Raw genomic sequence first — 10,653 nt, forward strand, 5'->3', positions numbered from 1 at the left:
CAGGATATCACAGGCGGAGTTACAGCCTACAAGAGCTGCTTGTAAAAGGGAGAGAAACTCTAAGCCCTGCCTGGAGGGGTGGGAGTAGGGCCTGAGAATCGGAGTCAGCCAGGGCTGGCTCAGACTCACTTTCCATCCTGTGGCCTTTACTGTAAGTACATCTTCTGAGGGCGGAGGAAAGCTGCAGGCCTCCACTGGCAGGGCTGGGGAGAGGGGCCTGCGGCGAGAACCAGCAGGACAGGCATGTGTGGTGGCGCCCTCAGGACACTGTGGGGGAACCCAAGCAGCATCCCCGTGCTGGGATGCAGCCCTGCTGTGTGTAGGAATGGGCAGGCAGGGTCTCTTACTTAGCCTCTGGGTGCCCTTGGGACAGGGCTGGGGGCGCTGCTTAAGGGGAGCCAAGGCACAAGGCTGAGCATCGCCTATGCTCTGCATTGGCAGCCTTTGCCAAGTGTTCACTGTGCCAGATTCCACTGGCCTGTGGCTGTGGCAGCTGCTGGCAGCTGTGCTGGGGCTAGCACTGGAGGTGATGGCTGGGGGTCGGCAGGGAAGGGGGGAGTGGCGTGGCTGGCTCACATGCCACTGCACTTGGCCTGGGGCCCTGCCAGCCTCACTGGCCCGGGGGGAGCACAGCTCCTGCATCACCAGACAAGATGTGACCTGCCAGTGGGAACCACAGCCGCATGGGCAGCTACCGTACAGCACCCGGGCTTTGCGCCAATGCCAGAACATGCAATCCCAACCTGGGGGTGGGGAGGGGGGCTCCTGATCCTGAGAACTACTTGGGGGTGGGGGGTGACAGAGTAGAGGTGGCAGCAGGTGGAGGTTGATAAGAGGTGGGGATTGAAATGGCAGAAGGTCTGTGTGTGTATGCAACAGGCAGGGGGTGACAGGAAGGGTGTGTGTGTGTGAGAGAGAGATTGCGGGGGCGGGGTGCCCCAGGTAGAAGCCAGAGTTGGGCCTGGAGCCCCCCTGCTTCCTGCAGAGCAGCCTGTGCAGGGGGAGGCTGGCCTGAAGGGAAAGGGGCTTGCCCAGCCCAGTCCCTAAGCCCCAGTCAGGGGTTTTCAGGAAGGGCATGGTCACCACTAGAGCTGGGGCACAAGTGCAGGAGCAGAACAACAGGATGTGGCACTGTTCAGAGCCACAAAGCAGGATGGGGACAGGGACAACAGCTGCAGCTGGACCCGTGTCCTGATGCTGGGAGGAAGCAAGTGGGTGAGTGGGGCTGCAGGTCGGAAGTGAGGGGCACTGGCAAGGCTTGGGGGGCTGTGGCTTGGGAGTTAGGACCTAACCGGCATGTCAGAACTGCTTAGCACCCCAAAGCAATGGTGGGGGAGGGGGACAGCCACAGTTGGACCTGTGTCCTGGTGCAGGAGCGGGTGGGAGCAGTTCTGCGGGAGGGAGGGAGTGGGGAGTAGGCAGGAGCTGTGGGTCAGGAGTAGGGGGCACCAACAGGGCTGGGGGGTCTGTGGCTTGGGGATGAGGGGCACTGGCATATTGGGGTTGCTCAGTGCCACAAAGCGGGGGAGGGGGGGCAGGCAGCCGCAGCTGGACCCACATCCTGGTGAGTGAAGGGGGGAAGGGGAAGCTCGGATTTCCTATGATAAAAACCCCCGAAATCAAACACCAAAATATATAGGTATTTAGAATTTATTTTATTATAATGATTGAGGCACAAGTAGGCTTCCAAATTGCTTTAAAACTGTAAATATGTCAATAAAACAGTGTTCAACTAATACTATACATATAGTGGCATTTCATTTTAATCATGGAAAAACATGGATTTGAGGGGTTTTGATCAGATAATTTGGGATTTTTTTTCAGGGAATTTGAGATTTTTAAACAGAGAAAACTAGGATCCCTGCTTATCAGTGTAGTGAATAATACGGACTCTAAAGTACTATCTAAAAATGTCTGTTCGTACCCCTGACTTAGGGCAGCAGTTCCCAAACTGTGGGTCGTGACCCCAAATGAGATTGCAACATCAGTGGGTGGGAGGACTGTGGGTTGGGAGTGAGGGGCCATGCTGAGGAAATGGGGCTATACATGGGGTCATATTGAGGGAAAGTTTGGGAAGCACTGGCTCAGGGGTTATGTTGATGACTCTACCCTGCTTGCAAATTATCTGGCTATCATTGTGTACCAGCTGGCCACAGATCATAGAAAAGTACAGCTGGAAGGGACCTAGAGGCCATCTAGTCCAGCTTCCTGCTTGAGGTAGGATCGTCCCTGACAAAAGCATTGCAGCCAATTGTCTGTTTAACCTGCTCTTCATGTTTCCAGGGATGGAGATTCCAGAATTTTTCCAGGTATCCTATGCCAATGCTTGACCACCGTTCTAGAAAGAAAAGTCTTCTTAATCGCCAACCTAATTTTCCTTTGCTGGAGTTTCATGCCATTGCTTAGTCCTGCCCCCTATAGCCACAAAGAAAAGTTTATCTCCATCCTTTTTGTAATCTCTCTTCAGGTAATTGGAAACTGTTATCACATCTCTCCCTTCATCTTCTCTTCCCCAGACTAAACAGTCCTAGTTCTTTTAGCCATTCTCCATAAGTCATGTTTTCCAGGCCTTTAATAATTTTTGTCACTCTCTGCTGGACTCTTTTCAATCTGTCCACATTTTTCTTAAAGTATGGTATCCAGTTTTGGGCCCACTATTCTAGGTGCGGCCTCGCCGTTACCAAATACAGCAAGAGTCACTTCCCTTGATTTGCAAGTGACACTCCTGTTAATACAACCCAGGAAGCTGTTTGCTGTTTTGCAACAGGAGCACGCTGTTGGCTCATATTCAGCTTGTGGTCCACAGTAATCCCAAGATTCTTCTCTGAAGTACTGCAGTCTAGCCAATCTTTTCCCCGTCTGTATTTCTGAATGGAATTACTCTGTTCCAAGTGCAGAACTTTGCACTTGTCCTTATTGCACTTGATCTGATTGATTTCAAACCATTTCTTAAGTTTATCCAGGTGATCCCAGCCATATACTCCAGCATGTCTACAGCTCCACCCAACTTGGTGTCATTTGCAAATTTGCTGAGTGTACATTCAGTGCCATCATCCAAATACCAGATCCAGGACAGATCCCTTAGGGAACCTCCCTTGATATCTCTCCTCCTAAGTAGACATTGAGCTGTTGATCACTGTTTGTTGAACATGATGATCTAACCAGTCTTGTATCCAACTTACAGTACCTTTATCTAGTCTATTTCCTTAGCTTGTTAACAAGGATGTCATGGGAGACAGTGACAAAAGCCTTCCTAAAGTGAAGGCAAGGTTCTTTGGGTAGATGTGATATCTTTCATTAGACCAAATAAATAGTTGGGGAAAAAGATTCTTTGCAAGCTGTCAGGCACAAAACACTCTTCTTCAAGCATTGGCAGACTCTGCTGTTGTTCTGAGTACTCGAAGGTAGAAAAGAAGCTAAAAGTGTGGATACACCTTTCTAAAGTGAAGGTGTATCCCACACGTAGCTCTCCCCACATGCACAGAACCTTATCATAGAAAGAAATCAAGTTGTCTATGCTGGCTGTTCCTGATCACTTTGCCTCTAGGTGCTTCACAGTGGATTCCTGCTCCTTGATTTTTCCAGGTATTGAGGTCAGGCTAACTGCCCTGTAGTTCCCTGCACCCTCCTTTATCTCTTTCTTTAAAATGTGCATATTTGTCCTTTTCTAGTCACCCAGGACATCCCCGGACCTCTAGGAGTTCTCAAAGAGTATTGCCAGTGCCTCTGAAATTACCTCAGCCAATTCCTTCAGTACTCTAGTCTAATGTGTATCCCATCTGGCCCTGCAGACTTGAAAGCATCTAACTTCTAATAAACCTGACTGATCTTTTCTTACTAAGAAGTGAGCATCACAAATCGTATCCTGCCAGCACACACACAGATCATCTAAACTGAGGGAGCCTGGCATGATGAGTAACACCCAACCCCCCTAACAACACTGATTAAGTCCTCCCTGACAATGCTGGTGACTCCCCAGAGTCCCACAAGTACAAATAACATATTTTGTCATCGACAGACAGTGCTTCTACACAGAAACAAATATTGTCATGTTCCTTGGTTTTGAACACCCAGTCTACATAACCTCTATCCCACACTCCACAAAGTATGCTGAAAATGGTAGAAGCAGATGTTACTCTGAGTGCATTGAGGAATATGGCAGAAGACATACAGGTTTAGTTCTGAAATGGTCAGGCACTACCATGTTTTTAAAGGTGGAAGGCTTAATCCTGCTCTCATTCAGCTCAGTGGAAGCCTAATGTCCCTTTTGGCTAGTGTCTGAGAACTGTTGTGAATTTCAATGTGGCTAGGGACAGACATTCAAAAAGCCTGAGCCTGAATTGATTCAATCTTTGAAGGCTTAGACTAATCTGTCTAGGCTGAATCAGTTTGTACTGGACTGAGAAAATGCAGGCACATACCAGCAGTGGCTCAGGCTAGAAGCTGGGGAGTGCTAGAGTAGCCCTCCCTTCCCTTCTACAGTGCTAAGCTGAGGGGGGAGAGGGTGGCCAGGCCCCAGCAGGACACTCTGATTAGGGAGAGGTTCCCCCCCACCCCACACACCCTGCTGGTCAGTGAGGGAACCAATAGGTTTACACAATATTTATCACCCCATCAGCAAAACACAAGGATCTCTCATTAGTTCAAGGTCTTCTTAAACAACTTGTTCCAAGGAATGAGGAACATTACCAATTACCTGTTGATTAGCTCCAAAGAGCCCTAAGCTTGTCCTGTCTCCCTTTGTCCAGCCTCCCACAGCACGGACTGTAGCCAGCATGTGGTATGCTACCTAATGCTGAGAGGTGTCCCTGCTTAGCACGGAGTGGTGAGGGGAGGATGGGGAACAGAAGGAAGCCAGGCAGATGCCTGCAGTCTTTGCTAGAGCTGCAGACAAGGAGCAGAGGGGACGGGCCAGCTCTACTGTAGAGCAGAGAGCCCCACCCAGCCCAGAGAGCATGCCAGGATGCTGGGGGAGTCTGATTTAACTTAAACCAGGAAGGAGTTTTGGACACATTGCATAAATTGGTTTGACCCAAATCAGTTAAGGCTGATACTACATTCAACCAAGTTTATCTCAAACCAGTTTTAGCCATTTTCAGACCGGTTTATGTGCACATAACACCTGTTCTGTTACAGGTTTAAACCAGTTTCTGATCACTTAAACCAGTTTATGTGTATTGTCTGTCCCTAGCCTGTGTGTCTTCAGGAGGTAGCCACCCTGAACAAACTAACTTTCAGTAAGGGTTATACTTGGTATACTCTTTAGGTCCCTGTCATCAGCTTAATCTATATGATTCCATTATACTACAGAGCCCTGTCAACAGGAAGTTGCAAACTCCGTATAAATTCTGACAGAAATTAGATCTATACCTTTTGGTGAAAGCTAATGTTTTTCGGATACATGCCTTTTCTCAAAATACTCTGTTTTACAAAGTAGTTGAGATATTTTCTTGCAAGGTGGGAGACTTGTTTCACATTTTAACTCTGTCTGATACTCAAGCACAGGTCACACCCAAGAGACTGCTCTAACCCCCAGCTAGAAAGTCTGACCTATACTTTTTTTCTTGGGCCCAGTATTTTTTTCATTATTTGTATAAAATGGAATTGTTCTAATGGGAGAGTGAGATAGTCAGGGTGGCTAGGATCTGGAACCAACTTCCAACGGAAGTGGTGTTGGCTCCTACCCTGGGGGTCTTTAAGAAGAGGCTTGATACCTACCTGGCTGGAGTCATTTGAGCCCAGTTTTTCTCCTGCCCAGGCAGAGGGTCGGACTTGAAGATCTACAAGGTCCCTTCCGACCCGACTTCTATGATTCTGTGACTTGGCCCAGAATACCCAATAGCTTGCTGGCCTGTCTGCTGGGTTGTAAAGTGCTGGATTTGAATCCTTATTCCAAACTAGGTAGTTAGGAGTTAGATTTTGGTGTCCTATGTACCTAGAGAGTCTTTGGCTAATGAGCATTTGTGTATACACACACCAGCTGCTACCAGACAGTGTGGAGTTTGATCTGGTCATGCAGTCAGGCCCATGGGTAGATGGGTAGAGGAGTATCTACTTAGAGAATTCTGGCAGGGCTTAGACATAAGTCAGGGCTTGCAGCTGTTTAGTTCTCAGGAGCAAGTCCATCTGCAGAAATTTGGATGCCATGGGGATGCAGCAATATGGTTAGCAATAGCTGGAGAAGACCTGAAAAGTGTGCTAGTGTCTGCATGTTGGAGTTAAGTGCCTACTGTGGCACTTGCTTGGGAGCAAGCAGCAGCTCTTTTGTTCTACCAGCTACATGTGGACAAGGAAGGAACAATACAAATATAGCCAAACTGCTCCTACTGTAACCCTGAATGAAGCAATGTTTCATGCTTTTTCATGTTTCAGTGTTGAACAGTTTATCTTTAAGAAAACCGTGTGAGATGGATGAGACATTGGTAGGGTAATGTTCTGTATTTGGCAGAGAGAGCTTTCCTGTTTTACATGCTTGAATTCAGACTTCCCAAAGCACCAAGCTGTGTCCAGATATGAAGGTCTTATTTATCTGCCATGCTCCCAGATTCTGAAAGCTGTACAGGCCAGTCTGTTCAGTAAAGAAATTACATGATGTTTAAGTCCCAGACCAAAGATGCACTGACATTTGCCTCCTATATTGACAGTGTAAATAAGCAGTAGTTTTGGTAACCCATGCAGAAGACCTCTGTAGCATTTTAAAGTTGCTTTGTATCAGAAGCTGCTTTAGAGGTCTTTAACAGACTATTAGTAAAACATTATGTGGTCAGACAAGCTATGTTTCAACTAAGAACTGCTGTAGTAGTCTTGGGTAGTATTTTAGACTACTGCATACTTTTATTCAGGTTAACTTCTTCTGCATTAGGCTATGAACTAGCTCCTATTTAATGTTTATGTTAAAGGTTTCTAATACCAAATCTTTGCTATGAGAGCATCTATCACAGGAGCTGGCAACCCCCAGCACAAGAGCCAGAACATGGCATTTGGAGACATTTTGCTTGGTACACCAGCCCTCAGGCTGGATGGTGGGGGAGCTGCCAGGGGCTGATGCTTCTTGTGGCAGTGCAGCCCCAGCCCCTTCCCCACTGCCTGCCTTGAGACGTGTGCCTCTGCCACCAGCAATGAGCCATGCCGGGGCTCCATGGACCCCAGTGCAGCTGCTTGCAGCCTCCCTGCAACTTGCTGCAAGCAGCCCGGGCTTCATGGTAGGCAGCAGGGGCCTGGCACAGCTCACTGCTGTTGGAAGGTGCACGTGCACCTTGGGGCAGACAGCAGGGAAGGAGCCAGGGTTGTGCTGCTACAAGAAGGACTGGCCCCCCTATGGTTCCCCTGCCATCTATCCCTCGCACTCCAACATCTTACAAGTAGAGGTGGTTTTCTTGGCACTCTGCCCAAAAATGTTGTTGACCCCTGATCTATCACAATATGGAGTGTTCAATACTCAGCCTTACTTTGGGGATGAAATGTAGGTTGTGGCTGATAAGGCAGATATACTTAGTGAAAGTGAAGCAAAAATAGCTTTCTGTGAATGTTAGAAAAATCACACAGCAACAAAATGCTTAACAAGGTCCTTAAGGGAATCCTTTCTACATTTTAAATGATGTGATAACTTCAACAAGACTAGTCAGATCACCATAGCAACATTTTCATTTATCTGTCTATGTTTGTAGTTTTAACTGGAACAGGGAGAGAGGAATGTAAGCCATACAGCTGCATTCTCAAAGCTTTTGTGAGAGCTTGCATTCGTGGTTTATTATTAACATTATCATCTGGAATTATAAAAGGATGTCAGTTTATTGTAATATTGCACACACCTTGCTTTCAGTTTCAAAGTATCCTTAACATCTAGTGTTAAACTACATAGTACTATATAGTATCTTTGAACTTCCCTTATTATAAAAGATGCGTTTATAATAATCAGATCTGTTCACTGGTAAAATTATGTTAAGAGGAAAACATTGGTTTGTGCATGATTGTCTTGTCCTTTGAAACCATCATGAAATTGTGTCTGATCTTTTTTGATTTTGTGATAATCTACCAGAATATTTGTAGCAATTCTTCTTCCTGAATGAGGATCAGTCCTAAACTCAGCCAGGTTAATTTTACATCTGCTGAGACTTTTTTTATTGTTATGGTAAAGAGTAAATACTTTATATGTTGTATTGCAGGATGTATTATACCTGGAGTGACTATATATAGTCCGTATCTGATTTTGTTTGAAAATGATATAACTACCTCCCATTCTCAACTATGTTTAGTATTTCATTTAAACTTCTTTGACTGTATGTATAGTCCAGGCAAAGCACCTAATTCAGAAAGACCTGATCCAGTAGCAGCAGGGAAAAATAATAATAAAAGTTTTTGGCAAATTATGACCATAGGGACAAAATATTAGCTTAATTCCCAATGTGTATATTTCTTACGATACATTGGTTTGGTTTTGTTTTTTTAAAAAAAAAATAAGTTTAACAAGTTACTTGCAGCTGGTGATGGAAATGATGGCTTCTCACTGAAGGAAATTTTATCTGTTAAGCCACAAGCAGATCACTATCTCACCTCTCAGTCTCAAGTACATATCTTTACTGAGTAACAGAAAGGCCCCTGGCCTTAATTTTCTTCCCCCCAGATAGCTTTAAGAAATTCTTTGACTGGTGGTGTCCAGTTTTGGAAAAAAAGATACACACACACAGATACACACTATTATTTTAGAAGCCATTTTTCCAAAGTATTGGAAAGAACATATAATAGTCCTATTTTTTAAAAATGGTGATATGCAATCCTGCATCATATTGTCTTATTAGTCTTATGTAAGTTCCAGCCAAAACCTTTGGGAAACATGAATTTTTTTCATCTTCAGATGTGGATTTCTGAAATAATGTTTTGGAAGAAGAGAAGGCTATCATTGCATAGTCCAATGCTTCATGCTGTATTATTTAGCATCTAAATAAGCAAAAAGACAAAATAATTTATATGTAGCCTTCATAGAACTAAAGGAAGCTTTTGACTCTGTAGACAGGTTAAAATTATGGAAGAAACTGGCAATAACATCAGTAGATAGAGCTCTCTTACAGTTAATCACTTGTATTAAAATTCAGCATCTTCGGTGTGTTATGGTATTGACTTCCTGTAGTTTCTCAACGAAGACAGAGGTATGACAAGGATGGTTGCTTGCTCCACTACTTTTTAATCTATTTTTGAATAGTTTAAAACATGTACTAGCATGGAATAAAGCCCATGCACTCATGAGATTGAAAGATTCTATCCCTGACTTGCTTCATGCAGATGATATACTATTAATGTCACAATTCCAAATAGGCCTCCAAAGGTTATTAGATGCTTTTTAGCAATAGCGCGCCTCAAATAGCTTGGAAACCAACACTGCTAAATCTAAGGTACTGGTTTTTGGTAATGAAAGGAGGGGATGAGTTCGTTTTTTAAAGGAAAAGAAATTAGAGGTGGTGTCTTCACTTAATTACCTTGGGATCTATTTTAATAAAAATCTGAGCTGAAATAAGCACATTGAAAATGTAAGCAGTAGAGCAAAATAAGCCTTGGGTAGAATGTTATTCTTTTACAATAAGGATTGTAGTGGCAGCACTAAAGGTCTATAGTGCTAAGATAGCATCTGTCTTATTGATGGAGCAGAACTATGGGGTGCTGACCCCATCGATCAATCAAAAATAGAAAAAATCTCTAATTAGGGCAGCTTTTATCTGTACCTAATTCTATAAGTGGGGGGCTCATGCTCTCTGAAACAGGACTGATTTATGTGAGCACTTCAACTCTATTAAGAATTCAAAATTATTGTATGAAAATCAGATCATTTACACCTATCAGATACCCTAAGAAGTGCATTTTAGTAGCCTCTCTTTTTCAAAATGAATCCTTGTTTGGATGGTTAAATAACATCTGTATTCTTCTCCAGACAAATAGCCAGGGAAATATACTGAGAGTCACTAACCCAATATTTCCCCAATATTTAAAACAAGATATAAATTTAAGAATTACAGAAGTCAGCGTACAATCAGATATACAGGCCACTGACTTTCTCAAACTTCCCTTTTTCATAAAGAACTCTTTTGGCTTAGAAACCTACCTATCAGCGGGTACATAACAACCAACAACAAGAGGTCATTACTAGACTGTGATTCACTCTAGTAAGATCTGTCATGGGCAGGTGGTGTCGGAACCCATGTTCAGGCAGAATATGTTCTTGCAGGAAGAATGAGATAGATGACTCAAATCATTATTTGTGGTCTTGTTCGTTCTTTGAAGAAGTGTAAGGCAAATGGATCTCTCCAGTAGTGGAAATTTTTTAATACCATGCTAATGAAGCAAAAACAATGTGGCTTCTCTCTAATGACTCGCAGCCTGTCCCTAGATGTATACTCCTTGGGTGTATCTGTATTACTTGTACAAAAATAAAGGCCAAAAATCATACAGAATTCTGTTTTATTTTATTGTCCACTGCTTCCCTTTATCTCAGTTTTGTATCATCATATACAATGCAGTGTTTTAATTTTGTTTAAACTGGTAGAATGTGCTAGCTTATTGTTAACTTTAGCAACAATTATAAATTTTGTGTGTGTGTGTGTGTGTGTGTGTGTGTGTGTGTGTGTGTTTTGTATTATTCATGTATTTTTTTTAGCAAAAGTT

The sequence above is a fragment of the Gavialis gangeticus genome, unplaced genomic scaffold (assembly GCF_001723915.1).
Source record: "Gavialis gangeticus isolate Ggan-Ray unplaced genomic scaffold, GavGan_comp1, whole genome shotgun sequence".
Lineage (NCBI taxonomy): Eukaryota > Metazoa > Chordata > Crocodylia > Gavialidae > Gavialis > Gavialis gangeticus.